A 23,007-nucleotide genomic window follows, 5' to 3' on the forward strand; every position below is an offset into this window, starting at 1 on the left:
AGTAACATACCACACAGAGATGCTTCCAGGCATCTTGCCTCATCTTTGTCTTCCTCTTGAGATGCTGAATATCCTACTCTAGGCCTTCCATTCTACCTGATAGCTACACACAAGTGTCTGAAATATATCTCAAGAATGTCTCTACTCCATTGAGTAAACTGAGTGGACAATTAAGTAGGCAATCTGAGAAACGAATTCTACTTCTCCACTGGCTGTCATGGAGGTTTCAACGGACACCTCGTCTATGTACAGATGTCTTAATTTGGAGTGAAATTCTACTATTAGGGTTCCATTTGTGGTTTTACATTTTGAAACTTGGTGTTTCTCACATAAAATCGATGATAAAAAACATCTACAGAACACCTCCAGATTCACATGCCCCATCACATTCGGGTTGTCCCAGAGCAATCACAAGTCATCCATTGATTCTCTGCCATACCAAATAGCCTTGCACAGAAGTCTTGATGCTGTTAGCAGCCTGAAGCAGGCAAGCAAATCATGTCCTAAGTGGCTCATTTATTTTGTGAATAAGGTTCAGCTGCCAAAACACTGCCTTTGGGGTCACTTTGATGCTGTGGGCTATTCTGGTGCTATTCCAGAATTGTGCAGGTTGTAAGGCAGAATTACATGCTCCTTGTCCGTAGTAACAGTCTGCCCAAGCTCTTACTCCACCAAACCAAATATGCTATGGAGGAATTTACCCAGGACAAGCATAATGAATTAAAAGGATTTTCACAGACAACAACTGTGGCCCAGAGACATGTAGTATTTACTTGTGTAGGGATAAGTATGAGCATCATGAGCTGCATTTCACATCCCATCTCTGAAGTGATAAAACTGACCAGTCCAAACGGATGGATCTTTTCAGCCTGTACAGTGAGTCTGACCCCCTCAGATCACCTTTCTGGCAGAAATTTGACCAAATAACAGGCTGTGATAAAAAGCTAGATATGGGGGGAAATTTGTAGCACAGCCCACAACATCAGAGACTAACTATGCAGTGTACTGGGACTGGTGTGCTTTTTGCTTCAGATGGACTGAAAACTGAGCACACAGCTGGTATATGTTATTACAGCTTATTATAGCCCAAAGCCTTTCCTCTTCTCTTCCATCTAGTCCTCTTGTTTGTGTCATCCACCTTTTATGTTTCATCCATCTCAAAAAAGGCATCTCATGGTAGGCACTGCCATTTACTCCAAATTTGTACAATTGCCATGAGCGCAGCTGAGATGTCTGAACACCAACTCTCTTTATATATCAGTTATTACTGGCAGTTCCTCCAGGCACTGCCCAACCACAAACATGTATATATTAATGTATCCCAAGCAAAGTTTTAGGGCAGGAAAAAGGTATTTAATCACCAGTTCTTCTGTTTTGTAATTACTCTGCCTAATCTGCTTTCCTCTTCTCTGAAACTTATGAAATATGGGGTAGCTCCAGTGCTGGAAGGATTCTGATCCATGCAAAGTGAACCCCCTGTATTCTTCATTCTTCTGCAGATGTTCAGGTCAAGTGTATGATCCAGAAACGTTAGGGGGGGTTGGAAGGCCAAAAACAATTTAAAAAGTAATAAAATCTTTTTGCTTTATTTTATTTATTTATTTTCAGTTGGAAGATAGTAATCTGAAAAATACTGTCCAGGACATTTTTGCTTTGCAGGTTTTTTCCCAACTGCGTCTGCATTACAAGCAAATGGTTGGTAATGATTTGTGAGTGTGCAACACTTTCAAGCAATTAAAACAAACCTCTGTCTGCTGCAGAATGTCAGTGTGTGCCAAGAAACTAACCCAACCAGGCCAGCTTTGCCCAGGCTCAGTAAATTTGCTGCAGATTAATATTCCCTTGGAATGGTCAATTGAAAGGCAAGAGTTCTATGAAGCCAGCTGGCCATCCACTTGAGGATAGAAGAGTAACTCTCCTGCTGATACAGCATTATGTGTTGCCTACCCCAGCCTGAGCGCCTGAAGCATGTGGCATACTATCAAGTTTTATATGAATTTTATACATCAATTATTGTTTGCAGGGAAATGGGAATAGTGCTGTGAGCTGACATGACACTGCAGCTTCCCGCACTGCTTTTCAACCTCTTAGTCTCTAACAGGAGTCAAAGTCTTCCCTGCTGAAACAAACACTGATGTAGCTGAGAGATTATTCAAATTTGTCTGAATACAAAACTTAGGATTTCCTTCTTGGTGAAAGGTGATCACTTTTATCCAAGAGATTATATCACTTCATCTAGAACTACATATAGCTCATGGCATGATGAGAGCAACACTGAAAGGCAATGGCAGACTTTTTCTTTGTTGAATGCTGCCACTTGACACAAAAGATAAACTGCTAACACGTGCTCTGGGAAAGGGTAACAGCTGATCCTTTAACAGATGTTTTCATTGTTTCGGATATAGCCTGGAGATGCCAGGAGGAATACTTATATTAGAGTAGTTTGCATGAAGTCAGTTTGGAAGATAGGAAGATGTAATATTTCCTAGGTAAAGTGTATGAGCATGGAAAGAAGTGAAAGGACAAAGAGTGAATGCGTGTGCTTGTGTGACAAGTGTTTTCCAAATAAAATTGAACTGTTTTTTTTTGTTTGGTTGGTTGGTTTTTTTTTGTCACTGTTATGAATAGAACCCTCATAGACAACAACTCTCTACAGAAATTAAATGGAAAGCTTTCATCTGCATGACATAGCAGGAACAATGCAATGTTTAATGATCTTTGCTAAGTATTATGGTTTCTTTAGATAGGAAAGAAAGGTTTTCCTCTCCCTGGGTATTTGCTATTGATCTTGCCCCTTGTCTTTTTGCCCAATTTGGCATGCATTTGAAATTGCTCATTCATGTGTCTCACAAGCTTTGATGTCTGTATGGTTTTGAGGAAATTGCAAATTGCTGTTGTAAGTGCATTTTCTGTATTATGGTAATTGCCTATATTATACCAAAGGACAATATTAAAGAAAAATATCCTGTGCACAGTTATGGAATTGCACAGAACTCAGCACTCAGATTAGTGTAAGGAAAAAAACCAGTGTGGTTTGTTTTTTTTTTTTTTTAATAGCAGATGTGATTGAGGACATCATAATACATAAATAATTACTTAAAATGTGTATAAACTTTTAAGATGAAATACAATGAAAAATTAGGGAGCAACAACTTTGTAACTTTAAGAAACATTGACAGAAAATTTGAAGAGATTGATTTTCTTAACCTCAGAAGAAATGTTCACCTTTCAGCTCTTTCAACACACATCTCTAGCAGGCATCTCTGATGAACGTGCTGTCATTGCCAACTTACATCTATTGCCTAGGAAATAACTTGCAGAAGTTATTTAAATGCTAAATAATAGTTATCAAGGTTATTATAAAAATAAAGGACCTAAGTTAAGTTGCTATCCTTATTTTCTTCTGTGCAGTAGAAATTTCTCACTTCTCCCCCTATAGTTCCCTATTTATTCACACTTCTCCCTTAGGTGCTGTAAGGTTTATTTCAACTAATTAGAGCCACTAAAAGTTAGGCATAGCTAACTATGCAAGTCATTTAAGCTCCTGCTGTTTTCAACAGAGGATTTATATATCTTACAGAAAGAAAACTGGACTCCAGAAGATAATTTACCCTATGATTTAAAATGATACTATTTTGATTGGTTGAATTGCCTTTCAAAATTACCAGATTCTCTGTGTTGTCTGTAGGAGAAATACAGAAGACACTTTTATGTCTAGCTTCTAAATGGTTAAATTAATCCTAATCTCTGATTTTCTCACAACCTCATGCTGCTTGGCTTATTCCCTCATTTCTCCACCGATTATGTATCCACTTAGAATCTCCTAGTTAATCAGTTCCAGTCCTCCATCATCACAAGTAGTCATGTCACATCACCCCAGTTGTGCATTTATCAAGCCTCCTTTGATAAGTAGGTATGTCATCTCTACCTACTACTCCAAGCAAACAGCTGATCTGCAGGAATCTTCTTGCTGTAGGGCTTCTTCTAATTCTATACCTAACAATATTCATTATCAGTTTATACTACATTTGTCCTTTAGCTTGGATAGTTCCTACCTCTTCTTGGAATTTACCCTCTTGAAGATATTAATAACTAATAATTACATCCTCTCTTAGCTTTCATTTAGCTTTTTGGGCAAAGCAAGCTTTTGGTTATGGTTTTTTTAATGTAGTTTCTCTGTTCTTACATTCTTATAACCCCGCTCTAACTTCAATACCTCTGTCCTGAATGCTGATGATGACAGAGGTACATTGCATTCCACAACTGTTACAATAACATTAAAATTTCACTCTCTATGCAGAGAAATATCACCTAAAATATCCCACTGTACTTTTTGCAGAGGGACTTGCTCTAGTGGGTCACAGCCACTTTTCTGCTAAGAGAGCTTCATATTATAACAGACCTCCAATACTGATAAACCTTTCTCCAGATTTCATCCTACATCTATTTATCCAGTCTCTGTGGCCATTAATTCCTATTCTATGCTAATTTAGTACTCTTCTATCTTGGTAATGTACCCCCAGTTTTTTGTCTTATTTTATTATCGGCACTTATTTTTCTGCCAGTATCCTTAGTGAAACAAAAAATAATATGAGCTGCAAAACTTAGCTTTGAAAACAGAAATAATCTTTCTCATCTAACAATTCTCTTTTAAGCTTCCAAATTCCATTGTAATAATTTCCTAGTCTTCTCAGTTCCTTCAAGCATCTTTATCTTCCATCTTCATAATTTTCTATGCAGAATTAACTGAAGTCCTACTGAGGGCTGGAGAGATTCAGTTCTGGAAAGAATGTGGGCTTTAAGAGCACCAGTGTATCCTTTATAGAGAAACAGAGAGGAGCTACGAGATAAGGTTTAGTGGTTTGTGGTAGTAATGGTGAGGGGAGGATGGTTGGACTAGATGACTTTGTAGGTCCTTTCCAACCTTGTGATTCTATGATTCCATATTACATAGATGCTTCTTCAAAACATTAAAATAAGAGGTTGCATAGGTTGTATGCATATTGAATACAAACTGCGTAGAGCCTATAGCCATTTAGAAATGTTTTCTGTTTTTCAGATGACATACTAGAGGAAGGAATTCATATATATACTACATAGGAACCTTGATTTTTCCAGTGTAGGACAGATCTCACTTCACCTATTAGAGAATATTTTTCATTCCTGCGTCCTGGTGCCCAGAACAAGACAGATCCAGTAAGTGCTTCACCCATAATAATAAAAAAATTTTGAAACAGTCTAGATTGGAAAAGACCTTTAATATCATTAAGAGCCACCATTAACCTGACCCACCAAATTTTATCACTAACTCACATCTTTTAGTGTTACATCTATACATCTCTTGAATATCTCCAGGGATGAGGACTCCATCACTTCCCTGGCTGACCTGTTTCAGTGGTTGACCACCTGGACCATGAAGAATTTTCCTAATATCCAATCTAAATTTTCTATGGTGCAATTTGATGTTATTTCCTTGTGTCACCTGAGAAAAGAAACCAAGGCCCATTTCAGTACAACCTCTTTTCAAGTAGGCCTCCCCTCAACTTCCTCTTCTCCAGAGTGAACAGTCCCTAAGATACTCATCTTAAGTATTCTTTTCCCATCTTTCCAGCAGCCTCATTGCTCTCCTCAGCACACATTCAAGCAACTCAATTACCTTCTCTTAATGAGGGACCCAACACTGAACACAGTGTTCAAGGTGCAGTGTCACCAGTTCTGCAAGAAGAGAACAATCCCTTCTCTTCTGCAGCACTCTTTCTGATGCTGAATCACCTGCATCAAGCACTTGAAAGATGACTAATTATATACCTTCTGCAGACAAATACCATAGTCTGCTAGTTTAGATTACACTTGTGTTAAAAAATTCCTGAACAAAAGGAACCGCCTTCACTTTATTTATTCATAGTCCTACAATTGCCTCCTTAAACATCAATCAGTTTTCTGCTAATTTTAGTATCTTAACCAACTTCAAATGCATAATTCTCTCATTAATTTTAAATTGTATAAACTGAGGCCAATCCATCCAGATCAACTCTGTAGAACAACTGTCTTCATTTTCATATTGGATGTATGTTGCAAGTTCTTCCCTCTCAAAGTAGGACACATAACAAATCTACTTGTCTTTTTAACAGCTTTACACTAGGACTAAGTGTGTGTCAGGGATTTCTTATAAGTGTGACAAAACAAAAATAAATGGCTTTAAATTGGAACTGTTAGATTTGAACTAGAAATTAGAAAGAAATTCTTTACTGTGACGGTGGTGAGATCATGGAACAGGATGCCCAGCAAGGTTGTGAATGACACCTCCCTGGAAGCATTGAAGACCAAGCTGAATGGGGATTCGAGCAACCTCATCTAGAGGGAGGTGTCCCTGCCGACACTAGGGGGATTGCAACTAGATGATCTTAAAGGTCCCTCCCAACCCAAACCATTCTAGGATTCTTCGATTCTGTGATTTTATGTGGAGCCGGGATTTCAACTCCATGATCCTTACAGATCCTTTCCAACTCAGAATACTGTATTATTCTGTTTCTAAAATTCTGCACATACACACAACATAAACATGTCATTTGTGTATATATATACGTATATGTCAAAATAAGAAAATGAGAAAATTCAGCACTAAATTTGAGGTATAAAAATGGAATCAGTGCTCTTTTGCTTCTAAAATATTCTTTGCAGACTGAACCAAGTTAAATAGACACTGCACAGAAATTTTCTCCTAACTGTCTATGCACCAGAAACATGAATCTCACTCCCTTGTGCTGCATTAAGTACAGGCTTTTTTATCTTCTCACATTTTTATGTCTTCATTTTACCTTTCATTAAACATTACAAAATGTGTCTCATCAGAAAGTATTGTTTATTATGGCAATGTTTCAAGCCCAGGAATTGAGGAGACTTTATTCTGTGTATTAATACAGTCTCTGTTTTTCTTTCAATCAACTGTTTTTATAGTGCAATTGCATAAACAAATAGGAAAGTGAGTGGGCAAAGATACTTAAGGTTCCTTCATGTAAATAAGCTTAATTAATATCTAGCTTCTAAGAGGAGCAATTTTGAATGTTTGTAACTGATTTATTTGTAGACATTAAAAAGAATCTATAGGGCAATTAGCAAGACCTTCTTTCTGGATAGCTAGTTTAAAACCTTTTCTATCAGTTTGAAATTAAGTCTTCCATAAAATACTTGTCCAAGGAAAGTTCATCAAAGTTTTTGCAAGAAGAGAAATCTGACTGTAAAATTCAAGTCAGAAAATGAATAATAAATTAAAGAGTTTCAGCAGACCCTTGGGAGCTACTGAACTGTTGTATTACTTGAGTGTTACACCAAGGACTTGAGCCTTACCCTTACTTAGGTCCATCAAAAATTACCAAGTTATGTAAAATCAGGAAAAATGAGAGAAAAATAAGAAGAAAAAAAAACAACAGCTATAGGATGTGTTTATCTTAAACCTGTCCGTTCCACATATCCATACTAAATTTAGGTGTAATGTCTTTAAAGCAAGTGTTTCATCTTCCTTATAGTAGAAGACAGGATAAGAAGGAGACAGTTTTCAGATTCTACTACCATTATAATCTTTACTAAAATGATCTCAGTCCTGCTGTGGTAAACAAAACCTGCTTTGGCTTTCTCCTGCAGATTCCAACCTGATTTCACGTTAATAATCCTCCTGCACATTTATCTCCTATATACCATATAGTCCAAGGAAAGCAGTTCAAAAATCATAGAATAATGGAGTCATTAAGGTTGGAAAACACCACTAAGGTCATCTAGTCCAACCATCAACTTACTACCACCATGATCACTAAACAGTGTCCCTCAGTGCTACACCTACCCTTCTCTTAAACACCTGCAGGGATGGTGACTCCAGCATGTCCCTGGGCAACCTATTCCAATACTGCACCACTCTTTCCAAGGATTCCTTTTTTTCTAATATCCAACCTGAATCTCCCCTGGCACAACTTGAGGCCATTACTTCTCATCCTATCGCTGTTACTTGGGAAAAGAGGCTGACACACACCTTGCTAGAATCTCCCTTCAGGCAGTTGTACTGAGCAATGCCTCCCCTGAGCTTCATCTTCTCCAGACTAAACAATTCCAGTTTCCTTAGCTGCTCTTTGTAAGATATTCCTGATTTAGTGGTTGGCAATCCTGCCCTCAAAAAGAAGGTAGGAACTAGTCGATCTTTGAGGTCCCTTTCAACTCAGACCATTCTGTGAGATTCTGTGATCACTAAAAACAGTCTTCTACTGAACTACATATTTGTTGATGTTGTACATAAACTACTTGGCATCAGAATAACTGAAAGATTAACTGATCGGATGAAAATCCTAAGAGATTTCAATTATTTGAAAAGAATAGTCAAATATTCATGTAACATCTGATCATTTCAATAGAATCATGGTGCGTGATAACTTCAAAGATATTACCACATTAGCTTACATAAGAAGAAAGTATTTTCAAGCTTAATTACTGATACTTTTTAAGAATCTTGGCAGTCAATCCCATTTTGACAATAACTAACTGCACAGTCATTAATCTTGGAACTTAAGCCAAATGTAGTCTTCCGTACGGAGGACATCTGTGATTGTCTCCTTTGGAATTTGTTCTTTGTGCATCCTATATAAGGGTTGCAGAAATCTTCCAAGTCTTTTGTCTTATTTACAGCACATGAGAAAGCAGGCTTGGAAACTTGTCAACAGATATTTAGAGGGAAAAGTGAAGGGGAAAATGAATTCTAAATATATTTTAATCTCTTTCTTCACTGGAAAAAAAATAATAATAAAAAAGGAAGAAACTAAAAGAATAGCCACTGTACTCTTAATTCATGCACATATAAAAGGGAAGATAGAAACACTCAGAATGTAGCCAGAGTGAAAAGAAAACAAACACCTAACAAAGATTTTGTTACACTTAGATGGTGAAGTTTGCTCTACCATCTCTACCATCCTCTATCCTTACAGCTAAACTCCAAGAATTCCTCTTCTTTGCAAAATTTTCCCACTTCCCAGGAAACCATCATCAGCTCACAGCTCCCTTGAACACAATGCAGGACCTTGGTTAGATATGTCAGCCTAAATGGATCTTTATGGATATTTTCATTCTGAAAAGGAAGCGCATCTTCTGATTTCACGCTGGCTCACCCTGCCCTCATCACACTTGGCTTAACAATGAAGTAAAGGAGTATTTTTAGGTACCGAGGAAATGAATAGCGAAAGGATATGCAAGACTTCCGTGCTATTCTTTCCTGAGTTAATGTCTAACTGCTTCTCAGGAGCCTTCATAGATCAAGATTTCCCACTTACACTTTGGCTTTTTATATCTTCTATTTACTACAATATATGTACTTACTGCCACTGAAAAAAAGTGCAAGGCATCTAACTTCAAACAGTGCCTGTAAATGGTGCTGACAGTGTACTTTGCTTGCAAAAACCACAAAGCAGAACAAATAAAAAGAGCTGTTGTAAGACTAGCTAAAAAGATTCGGGTACTTGCCACAATCATTTTGCAGCTGGGGATAAGTCTGCAAGAACATTAAAATTTCACAACAGAGTCGTGATGTGTAGTTCATCATGTCAGAAAGTTAAAGACATTGTTTTGCTCTTGCTTCTGGAGAGTAGATTGTAAAGTACATATAAATCATATACATACAATCAAAGTGGAGCTCTGATTCTCTTTTTGAGACTTTCAGCATGTCAAAATAGACTTTCTGTATGGTTTCCACTCTCCAGCTATCCATTCTCTTTCTTCTGTTTCATCCTCTTCAATATGATATCTACATCCACCTTGAAAACTCAGCACTTTGCCATTCTAATTTTCTGGCACTATCACTTCTTTCTTCTTCTCAAATAATTGGCAAAACATAACTTCGGCACTGATATCCTTTCCCTTTTTTATGAAAAAAATTCTACATAAACTGATTTTTATAAAATAGTGCAAAGTCCTTCATAAATCATGTACCTTTAAAAATGTATTGTTTTTAACATTCTTCAAGAAAACATAGAACTGGTGCTGCAGATTATTGCTGTTATGAAACTATAATATCAATTTCATTCACATAATTAATCAGTGAAAATTTCTGAAATAATAGTACAGTAATCACTAAAAACTCAATAATTCTGGAGATTAGAAAAACCTGTTTTAGACTGATTTAGGTAAGGAATTAATAATCCTCAGAAGGTATAAGCCATTTGAATAATTTCAAAGCATGATGTTGGAAAATCAGGAACATAGACCCAGTTATATTATTGTGAGAAGCAGTTCTTGGGAAAAGCTGTCTCTGGTCAGGCCCATCCTAATGTTATGATAAGCCTAACTTAAGTCATCTTAGTAAAGATGTCCAGATGTTTTATTACTGCTTGTCCTTGGTTGTCCAAGTATTTTCACTTGTAAAGATGACACATTTCTGTGGTGTCAAGTGTTACATTAATGAATAATGTTAGTATTGTACGTGGCCATAATAGGAATGCAGAGAGAAATTTTATTGTATGAAGTGTCTGTCATTATTCATACAGAACACTGAAGTTATTTCTAGCACAGGTCAGACCTACCTTTTTAAATATTTTACTGCATAAGTTTGACTAAGTAAATTATTCATGAATATATTTGAGAATAGTTGAATCTAATTTGGAATCCAATTTATTCAACATCAACTTCTCTTCAACAGGTCTTACTTTTCATATTCTGCGTGCTTGTCAACAGAAGCACTATTTCTTGTCCCAGAAAACAGTTCCAAATGTTAAACAGATTGTACTGAAGAATTACTACTCATTATTTTCCTATGAATGTATCTCAGGCAGCCAAGTAGGATGCAAAAGCCAGGCCATGTGGGCTAATGCATACGATGAATAGTGTTGATTTGAAGTGGAGAGTTTGCAAACAGTGCACAGATTGAAAAGTTTTCATCAGCGGTACTTAGCAAAATCTCATAAATAACAGATATTCATGAAAGTCAGGAAACATTTCTGAATTAAAATGAGACTTAATCAAGGTTTTGGGTTGGTGTCTCTTCTTTAATTAGTTGTACATCTCACTATTGAATCTCTGTTCCCCAAGACAGTGCTTGGAGTGGAAACTGAATGTAAAAAATTCAAGACAAATGTTGGATTTATTTCTGTGAAAAATATATCAGAGCAAGAGCAATTGTGCAATGCAGATTTCCCCCCAGTCACCCACAGTGATGACCTGGAATACAATACTACTTTTCCCATAATGACAATTATGAGAATGATAATGATATAATGATTAAGAGTCTTTCTAGACCAAATCAGAAAGAAACAAATTGGAGGAACAACCAGTGTGCAATGCAGTATTGTCATTTTTTCAGACTACCTGCACTTAAAGGCAATGTTGGGTGCCAACCACATTTAATACTATTACAAACAGCAATTCCCTGTGTATACAGAGCTCTTCTAACTTAGATCTTATGACAAAAGACACAGAAATCTGGGATTGGCTAGAGTATACTGAGGACTTTCTGGAGCATCTTTTGCACATGAATAAGTCATTTGCATATTTTAAAGCTTATTTTTATAGTTTGCCATTGATTGAAGCTGAGACTGAGACTGAGACACTGAGACTGTGACCACTGAGACTGACAATAAATGAAAGAATGCAATTAGCATCCTGAAAGATCACCAGACCCCTCATGTTTAATTCTGCTCCATCCCTATCCAGACTCAGTGCCAAGGAGGCAAGATCAGGACCATGTTTTGACTCTGTCTTCATGGACATGCAGGGAAGCAATGCAGCACCATCTGTAACTTGCAGCAAACAACTCATTTCAGCAGTCTTGCTAGCCTGACTTTCATTTCAAGGTGAAAGCAATCAACTGATTTGAATCAGAACACACTTCACTGTCTTATAGAGATGTGGATATGGATGTGACAATGGGAATGTTTGCCGCAGGACTGAATAAGCATTTGTGGCCTTCAAATGTAATGAAGTTTGCATTCAGGATCTTTATTACTTCTGACTACAAAGCTCATCAGAATATCTGCCAGTTTTTACACAAATTTGGATGATACCGTGAACTGTAAATGTGTAGTTGTGGACTCACCAATAGGAATTCACACTCAACCAATATGGTGGCTTTCTATGATGTCATCACTAGCTGGGTAGATGAGGGGAGAGCAGAGGATGCTGTATCCTTAGACTTCAGCAATGTGTTTGACATCATTTCTCACAACATCTTTGCTACAAAACTTAGAAAGCATGGGATAGAGAATTGGATGGAGAGGTGGATTGGGAACAAGCTGACAGAGCTCAGAATTTGGTTGGAAGCCTGTAATTAGCAGTGCTCCCAAGTGGTTTGTACTGGGTCCTATCTTATTCAACATCTATGTCAGTAACGTGGATGAAGAATTAGAGTCCACCTACAGCAAGTTTGCTGATGGTACAAAGCTGGGAGGAGTGGCTGATACATCTGATGACAAGAAATGACAACTCAACCATCTCTCCTCTGCACTGGGCATGTCGTAAAAATAGAAAAAACAGAGTGTACTCCAATGTTTAAGAAAAATAAATTGTATTTATTATGCATATATGATCTGTGAAAACACAGACACACAGTTCCAATGAATCAGAAATGTTCAGTGTTTTGTCCATCCTAATCTACCTACCTAAATTTCTGTTATATTTTCATCTGGATAAAGTACTTGCTTACAACCTGTGCCATGTTAGAAGGAGACTGAATAGCAAAGTTCCATCTCCAGGTTATTTCTCAGATCCAACAAGAAGGAAAAATTTTGAACAACTTCTGCTTGATTAACACTTCCTTATCACTCATGAATTTCTTCACAACGGCAGCCAACTAACTCCAAAAAAGATTAAAGTTTTAGTCAATGTACATGATTTGCCTAAGGCAGAATCAAGAGTCAGATGGGATCAGAACAAGGAGGCACATCTGTGAAGAACTGACTAGATCTTTTGTATCACAAATTTGCCATGATAATTAACCTAACACTCAACAGGAAATTGAATAGATTAATTTCTATGCAGTTTGGAGCACAAAGAGTGGTCTTAAGGCTTCTTATATACTTCATTGTGCTCCTTTTTCTCTGAACATGTTTGTTTGCCTCAGGGCTTTTTCCTATTGCTGTTCACTTAATACTCTTGAGGCTCTAAACCATATTATTATTTATGAGATATTCCTCAGTTTAAAGTGAAGATTTACAGAGCAAATCATTCACACAGATGCATACCTCCTACTTTCATAAACATCCCCAAATTATATATAACATATACAAAAAATTTCAGGCAGTGAGAATTAACCTGGCCTCCCACAAACTTGTTAATTTAAAATGCATAAGGCATCGCAGGAGAGGGGAAGCTAATGTTATTGTTGTTATGCGCTCAGTTTCATTCTTTGTCAATATTTATTCACTTTTTATAACCCACATTCTATGACTAAAAGACTTTTAAGACTCTTCATTTCAAAGAAGACAGAAACAAACTCCCACTCCAAATGAAAGTCTATACCTCTGTTCCCTTCATCTACCTCTGCAGTTCAGAAGGTCTATGCACCACTGCCCTTTGTAGCATAGAAACAATTCTGTGAAATGTCTGCTAGAGACCTTCTAATAGTATCAGTTTGACTCATACAAATTGGCTGGGACAAATCAAATCTTCATTTCTGGTGTCAAAGGATCCATTGGGAACAGTTTCTTTAATTTTGTTACTATGGCAATAACTTAATTTCTGCACTAAACAAATAGTCTTCATACTGCAGTCATTTGGTGTGAATATGGAGGCTACGGATCTTCAACGAAGTTCTTTATATGGACCTCTTCCTCTTCTTGCCTTGCTGAGGCACAACCATTTTTTTCTCTCTGTTCCTTTCAGATCAAGGCACCCTTCAGCCTAAGAAAGCTGAATTACAGGATTGCAATCAGATGTTGAGATTACTGTAGCTCTTTCAGGCATACTTAAACTTAATTATGAGGAGCAGCTGAGGGAACTGGGATTACTTAGTCAAGAGAAGTGAGGATTCAATGGAGATTTTTTTCCTCTGTGAAGGAAACTCTCTGAAATCCCTGAACGGAGGTTGTAGAAAGATCAGCCTCTTTTCCTAGGTAACAGTGATAGCATGAGAGATGATGACCTCAAGTCATACTAGGGGAGGTTCAGGTTGGATATTAGGAATGATTTATTCTCATCAAGAGTTGTGAGGTATTGGAACAGGCTGCCCAGGTGGTGGTTCAATCGCTGGCTTACTTTTTCTATGTTAATGCCTCAGTTTTTTGCAATCCTCGATAAGACACTTTCTGTGATGGATTCCCTTCAAGACAACACAACTTAGAAAAGTTCCTGTTGGCTTGTACTGTATGAATTGTGGTATTTTCTGGACTGAAGGTTCAGTTTCTTTTGTCACAGAGTTGGATTCATCTGTCTAAATCCTAACTAATACTTCTCACAGACTTAACCAGGCTTTCAGCTGGTAGAAAAGACTAAGTACAAGGGACTAAGTGGAACTGAGACCTTCTGAATCACAGTAGTGCCTTTCCAGACAGATGTCAAAGGACCAATGTCTCTTGTTTTCCGAAACAGTGCCCAGGGGTGAACCTGCACACCCAGTCTCCCTTTTCTTCTGCGTACACTCCAGAAACTTCCTAAGCTCGGAAACTTGCAGCTTAAGTCATGCTCCAAGCAAGGTACCTGCTCAAGGAGATAGGGGCTCTGCCAAGAAGTAATTAAATTACCACTTCAGTCCATAAAAAGTCATTTCCCTTCTATTTTGCTTGTATTACATTGCAGTTATCTGGTGCTTGCAGTTTCAGAATAGCAAAAGCAGTATTGTCTTGGAAGAGACTTTCTCTGCAGAGTGAAATCTTAAACTCTGGAAACAATTTGCAGATCTTTCCCCACATTAATGTGTAATATTAAAGTTTGCTACCATTATCAGAAGACTCACTAATTGACTTTTCTAACATTACCTAGTGGTTATAGCCGCCTTGTAATTAAGGTGTCAGTTCTTACACTATGGAGAGTAATGATAGACCCTTTTGAATGCATGTTTCTAAATGGAAAAGGACAGTTTGACAGGCTTTCGCTCCAAGTAGCTTTGGCTCTACGAAAGAAGAGGTCATCCAGAATCTGTTCTGAACTTAAAGTCCTGGGATGCTGTCACTGAAAGTTAACCAAGTTGTTTCAAGCAAAATCACGCCATTTCCAGAGATATCTATAATGGAGAAGAAAATAGAGACATTCCAGCCCTGAAATAAACTGCAAAACTTTCTCTTGTTTCAAGGATAAGCTGAATGGTTCTGCGTTTCTCATTTTCTGTCTGTCAGTAGAGACAACTTAACAAAAAAGGTTGCTTTTTACTAAAAGATAAGTTCTTTCCATTATTAAAATATTAAATATTTAACTGGTGACTGAAAGAAGACTACTTTCAAGGCACAATTGTATGTTGTGTTGAGGGACATGGTTTAGTGGGAGCTATTGGTAATAGGTGAACGGCTGGACTGGATGATCTTTTAGGTCTTTTCCAACTTTGATGATTCTATGATTCTATACTTTCTGCCATGGCCACTGCTGCACAGCAATTCCTTTAAACCATTTGAAATATATCTAGGAAAAAAATGGGAAAATTTAAAATACTTTGTGTGAAAAAGAAAGTCAAATTACTTCTTTTCTAGGAAAACTGCATTCTTGCCCTTACATTCACAGAGATACTTCAGAGGGAACACATCTATTTAGAGTCACTTGCTAGCATCAGCAAGCTCTGAAGGCAAAAAAAAATCAGTTCACTCTGGGACTTTGGGTCAAGATTCATTTAACAAAATACATATTCCTAGGAGTATTAAGAGAAAGGATTTGGAAGGAAAGTTGTAAAATAGAAGCTATGCAAACTTCAGTCTTATCCTCAGTTGTGTATCTGTGCTTCAGCTTAACCTGGCATCTGAGAGACATGCCTCAGAGTTTAAGCTATTATTGCAGATTGGTATCACGGTGACCTGAGAGACACGGTTTGGTGGGCATGGTGGTGATGGGTTGACGACTGGACTAGATGATCTTACTGGTCCATTTCAGCCCCAATGATTCAATGATTCTGTAATTCATTCAAAGAGGGCCTCCCAGTCTGCAGCATGTTTATCTCACCAAGATCCCTATGGTGTACATAGGAGCTCTCATCATCACTTTTCAGGTGGAGAGAAGAGACCAGTAGAGTTGAGCGAGACAGAGAAAGAGAGGCATCTTCAGCTGCATCAAATGCACACTACCCTTTACCTTTTATACTCAAGATTTCATCTCTATAACCTGCTTTGCAACACTCTTCTCTAGGAAAACATCACTGATCATATTCCTAGGCATTTCACTGGTGCTTGAACTAACCCAAGATGTCATTTTTATGGTACAGAAGTGGTGTAATGGAGGAAGAACAATTTTCTTCAAGTCTTGTGAGCATTTATGAAGTTACCAGTTGAAGATCTTTTCCTCCAGTTTTACAAAGCAGAAATCAATAGTGGAATCTGCAGCTTCCTTTACTCCACTTTACATTTGCCTTCCAGCCCTGTAAAACGAGCCATTTCTTCTCCAAGAGCGTCAAATATTATTTCTTTAATAATCAAATTACCAGCAAAATTAAATGTGACAGGTCCATTTCGAGCCCTTTTAAGAATCATCCCATCTTACCATTCACAGTTGCCTTCCTTTATCACTTTCTCCCTTGTGCATTGGCTCTGATACCTATGAGCCCCAAGGGCTATATTTATGTTAATTAACCAGGAAGTCTTCTTCCAAGTGAATAGCCAGATAATCTGACTCTTGTTTTAATGGCAGAATCAGTTTTATATGCTGTGATTTACTGTTCATAAATATGAACCAACAGAAAACTCTTTTTGAAGTGCTCAGCCATACAGCAGAACTACTCTGAACTGGGGCATTTCAGCTCTGGCTGATATCTCAAACATGAAACAGATACTGCAGTTTTCTTGCTGCTCATTTACTTTTTTCCATTCATTTACTGACTTATTCTGCAGCCCCAGCTTCCTACACATGTCAGGAATTACGATTCCCCTCTTCATGACATTATTCACTCTTTATCTCTGGGCAGAAATGTAAGGATGCAGCTTGCCCTAGAGACATTATGCAAAATGAATTTGTGCTGTAGGTGGTGTGGTGTGTTTGGAATAAAGGCAGAATGAGAAGAGAACTTGACAAAGATACTTACATTGGATTTTGTAGAAGCAGATTTTACAGATTTAGCAGAGCTTACCTCTCCTGTGGCCCAGAGTAGTTGATGCAGAAGTGTGCTATCTGCATACAAGCTCCAGAGGACTAGAGATGTGGGAAAGTTCTGAACAGTCAAATGGGAGTCTCAGAAGTAGGTTGAAAGCTGAAGGTGATAGAAATTTAAAATCTCCATGAAGGCTCAGTGCACCTGTGGACTGCAATTCAATCAGCATGCACAGCTACTCATCCATTAGCTACTTCCTGCCTCCTCCAAACATCATGGTTGGAAGTCCCTCCATTTCCCACACTTAGGAAACTGTATGTTATGACTGCCTGTGGATGATTTTTCTGTTTCTTTCTCCAGTTCAGCAATATGAAGCAAAAACACTGTCACCCTATTTATTAGGTGGGCCATTTAAAGTAAAGGTCTTTATTTGTTTGGGTCCATATTTAGGACATACATAGAGTCTTTTTTATTTATTCCCTGACATACTTGTATTTCTGATGTTTCCTTCCAATTTCTCCATGTTCCCTGCATAGCCTCTTGCTAGCCCTTGTACCACTCATTGAGAACGAATGCCAGTGTACATGACAATGTGTCCGTCACTTCATCTTTCACCTCAGGCTCATAGCTATCTTGATGAACTTTCAGTGCATCGTGAGAACTTGGTAGCAGGGTCCTCCAGTAATAAACAGTGGTCAAAAATCTGGCATATTCACAACTACTTTTCATGATACTATCCTGTACATGTTATGTCACTACTCCATTTTCCCTTGCTCCTTTTGCATTCCTTCATACATATATGGGATGTTCTTCAAGGGATGTTTTTTTTGCTTGACAAAAGCTATCATTAGTGATGGGGAACAAAAACCATAGAGTAAGTACTCACTAGAGAAGGAAGGCTGGAAGAACACTTTATGCACCTAGGAAATTCCAGCATACACATCTGCAGCGTCAGTCTCAAAGGGCTGGAAAAGGTAAAATATCAGGGATAGAGTGGTCCTGAACTTTGCTTTCTTGACTACCAGCTGACATCTTCATCCATATCATCCGTCTAGCAACAACTGAGCTTCCAGCTTCTCCTAGTGGCATATCAGTGCAAGCTGTGCTTCTGTGGATATCTCACAGAACAGTTTTACCAGTGGACACATAGTGGGCATTAAAGATTCTGAGCATTTTACCAACCTCTCTTAGAAGTGCTGCATAAGTCAAACAGTGACCTGTTTTGCTGTGCTGTGCCCCTAAATGAGAGGAGCATCAACACACTGGAGCATCAGTGCCTGGAATAACAGAATACCTTTTTAATGATTTATGATTCCAGTTATCAAACTTGCTAGTCAGATGGGTCTGCAACTGAACAAACCATGGCCGACCCGAGGCTAAAGAATATATGTCAGCACACTGCAGAGGTTTTACTTGAGATGAATTATGTTATCTCATTGCTGCATCATCATCTGCTTAATTTCAAGAGTTTTTATTTTTAAAAAATAAATAAATAAACGTTATCATTTAATTTGAACACTGTTCCTTTTTTCACCTGGTGCTGATGTATCAGCTTTCAGTGTTCAGATCTTATAATAAATTGCGGCAAGATGTTAAACTTTATTATGTATTTTGGCTTCTGAGAACAGTGGGTAAGATTTGCGAACTCGTGAGAGAGCATATAGCAGATTGAAAGTACAAGGGAGGGGTCACCTCCTTCTAAGCATTCACAATTGCACCCAGATTCTAGAAGTTGCTGTACCAACAGCTAATGGGGGAAGATTAATTTGTGTTTATTTTTTTAGCATGGTTATCTTGTAATGGAACATTAACTGGACTCTTTCTTGCATATCTTCATATCCTGCATGTCTGAATAGTTTTTGTCTAGAAAGAAAGAATCAAATCTTTCTTTTAATATCTGAAGCTCTGTTTGAAGACAACCTCTTGTAAAAGATTTTCTCGATATTAAATTGCATATGTGTGCTGGAGGGCTTCATCTCTGTGTTACCTGACAGATACAGTGCTTCTTCTGCTCATGATATTCTTCAAATAAATGATTTTATTTCAGCATTACCCCATTTGCTGTTATTCTGCTTATAAATGATACATTTTCATGTCTACACAATGAAAATCTCAAATGAGCAGGTATCAAATGATGAATGTAATATATTTGCCTGACTTTCTGGGCAAACAACCTGCTTTATTCTGAAATTCTATTTTTATTTAACAGATATGGTCATCAAAATGGAGACTTTCTTAGTCATTACTTTGAAGTCATTTGTATTATTAGACTGCTTTCAGGTAAAGTAAGATTAACTGGAAAATTTACAGTAAGTTCTGCTGTACATTTCAGGATGCAGGATCATAGATAGTACTTTTGTCATAATCACTGGACCACAGGATACCACATCCTCTTGACAAAACAAAGGATAAGATGTTTTCCTAATGATGAATTGTGTCACATTACAAATTTTTCAGCAAATTAAGCACTTTCTGACTTCAGACATGCAATTTTCATTTGCTAAAACCTTCTCCAACTCAGAAATCCTCACAAAGGATTTTCTCCTACTACACTTCTGTTCCCTAGTGCCTGTCTAAGCTGTCCCTACCAAAGGCATATTTAATTAGTGAACTGAAGATGGAACACTTTTATTAACAATGTAGTAGAGGAAGAAAACATCATGTTAATGCAATGGATTGATGATAACAGAATGGAAGAGGAAACACCCAAGGGGCAATGAAAATTCAATGTCAACAAAAACAAAGACATTTTTCTTCATCAAAATTATCCTTTTATTTTTTTTTTCCTTTCCTTAAAACCTTGCTGTGTTCTCTCTCTCTGAGTTTGACTTTCTAGTTTAGTAGTTCCTACTATATATTCTGGTATTACTGAACATACTTCTCACTGTATGTTTTATCTTAAAATTTACTGTTTACAATCCTAAACTCTAAATTTGGATTCAGCGTAAGTTTTGTTGAGGACAGCAAAGTCAAAGGCATTGTATTCCATGTAACCAATTCCAAGAGGAATGTTAAAGTGAATATTGCTACAATAAGGCAAGGCCTCTTGTCTTATTTTACTCAATCATCTTTTATCAAAGGGCAAGGAGAATATGGCATTGTATTAAAATTGTCCCATCTCAAGTTGCAAGATGAGTTCGAACTAAAGATCCTTTGTGCTAATCTTTGCATTCCATACCATGAATTCATTCATACCAGTTTGAACCATGTGAAATATCATGTTTGCTTTTACCTTTTCACATGGACTCTTCATGAGGAAGATTGTACTTCAAAATGAAGAATAATGAAGAATGAAATCCAACATATTTTGTGTATCACATAAAGATACAACCAAACTTCCTCAGCCACACAGGCTTATAGTAAAAATAAATACATCTTAATTGCTGTTGTTCCTATATAAATTCATGCTTGTACTGCTGTTGCAGCACAAAGATCTTTACCACAGTTGCTTCTTTTCTATTAAATCAAAGAGAAACAAATAAATCAACTCCTTGCACTACAAGAGAGGGCATCTTTGAATACCTTCTACACAATAGAGTACAGAAGAGGAAGAAACAAGTGTTTGAAATATAAATGGAAGTATAAGATCTGATCAAGATTTTCTTAATGATAACTTTGCTCTGTTAATATTCAATAGGGTTTCCAAGTCTCAACTGTGAGTCAGTGTGTAAACACAAACACATCATATCAGAGTACAAGTGAGACAAATGGAGAACGTTGCCAGATAACTGATTGCTGGGTGGGTAGGAAATTCACTGTAAATATGAATGAAATTGGAATCAACTGTTCTATCCAAGCTGGTATTAGAAGACAAATTTCTCTCTCCTTTGTCCCTCAGAGAAAAATTTATTACAAATTAATTTGCAAAAGACTGGTGGAAATAAAGCTAAGAGATCCTTACATATTATAAAGCATGATTTTTACGTTACTTTCAGACTCGTTTTCCACTTCCCCTCCCTCATCACAAGACACTAGTTTCAAAGAAGTCTTTGAGACAAGTTATGTACAAAGCTGTACCAAGAAAGAAACAAGAGTTTTGCCATTGTTCTCTTGGAAAGGTCCCTTTTCACATCAAAAGCCAAGCATCTGAGTGCTACACGACTATTTCATGAATCCAACAACCAACCACAACAACCTCATCACTGATGAGTGATGCTGTGCCATTTCTCCCAGACTCTCCCTGCTTAGCTATCTAGAGTTGTTATCTGGTAGCAGGGGCAATAAATGTTCCAGAGGTGTCACAGCACTTCTTCAAGATCTCCAGAGATCTTACCTTGATCAGCTTGTACTCCCCAATAGCTACTCATGGTAATATACCCATGCTTCTTTCTTCATTAAAAGTTGCTGCATAACTTGATAGATTGAAAGATCCTGTCACTGATCTCAGATGCTCCATGTTTATCCTTGTCTATCCTTGTGCAACACTGTGAAAATGGTGTGTATGCTCTATCAGACTTAGACACCTCAAGATTTGTGGGCCCCTGCAACAATTTCATATGAAGGTAAGTTTGACTGAAAAGCAATTAACAATGAGAATTCTAAAGAGCTTGGCCAGTAATGGTTGGATAAGGAAAACAAAATCTCTGCAGAAGTTTTTTCAATCCTTGTGCGCTTCTAATTTGTGTTTCCCTGATTCATCACCTTTACCTCACTAAGGGGAGGTAGATTCTCACTTGTCTGCACATGAGGTAACTGGTGTAACACCAGAGCCACCAGTGGAATGCTTGCATGCTGTCTGAGGGCAACTGAATAAACAGAACATGTCTCACCATGAAAAGATTCAACAGTATTATAGATAAAAATCCTTGAGAAGCAATAAGGTTGTGGATTTCTCAGAAAAAATATTTGAAAATCTATTAAGACAACTTAGCTTCAGTGTATGCATCCTATGTCAGTACATTCCATGCTCTCACGTCCTTCTCGGCTGTGAGAAGTTTGTTGGTTGTATTTTGGTTTTGTTTTAATTTTTTGTTGGTTTTGTTCTTGCTTTCTTTTTCTTTCTGTTGCTGCTGTTGTTTTTGTTGTTGTTGTTGTTTTATTTCCATACAGTTTCGATTTTCTGGAACCTACGTTCAATAAATAAATTTGATTGATTCCAGAAATAAGACAGCAGTTTTCCAGGGGAAGACTGTGTGCACATGCTGTCCTAATGGCACTTCCAATATGCAAAGGCCACACAGAACCACATATGGTTCTGTGAGAATAAATAAATTTATGTAATGTTCTTCCCATCTCTGTGATATTAACCACAGGGATACATGTGCAACTCATCTTCCTTTTGTGGAACTCAAAAGTAGACTTATGCTTGTCTACTTGCTTCCATTGCCTTCTACCTCTTCTCCTTTGCTAAAATCTCATGACTATAGAGATGGGCAGAAAAGGAATAAAATTCTTGCATAAAAAGCTTTTGAATTGCCCAGACAAGAATTGTAGACAAATGTCCACAAATAAACAACCATGCTAGACTTAGACCTACAATTTTAGCACAGAATGATTGGAATAGTAATTTTAGAGAACCCTGCAGCCAAATGACAGTGAAATGGAAGAGGTAGGGGAACTGAAACTAGATGATGTTTGAGGTGTCTTCCAACCCACACCATTCTATGATCCTATGACTCTCTGTCTTCCTGTTCTATCGCAAATAAAACTAGAGAAGTCCCAAAGGCTGTGATACTAAACAGATCAGATACTACTGGTTCCTTAGGATATTTTACTCCTGGATTTCATGTTCCTGTAATTGATATTTTATCTCCAGGCCTGTATTTAGGTCTTTGCACAACTGCAGTGCACAATTAAATCAGGAATTCCAGTTATACTGTGTGCAG

Source organism: Coturnix japonica, chromosome 2, assembly GCF_001577835.2.
Source record: "Coturnix japonica isolate 7356 chromosome 2, Coturnix japonica 2.1, whole genome shotgun sequence".
In the NCBI taxonomy this organism is placed as follows: domain Eukaryota; kingdom Metazoa; phylum Chordata; class Aves; order Galliformes; family Phasianidae; genus Coturnix; species Coturnix japonica.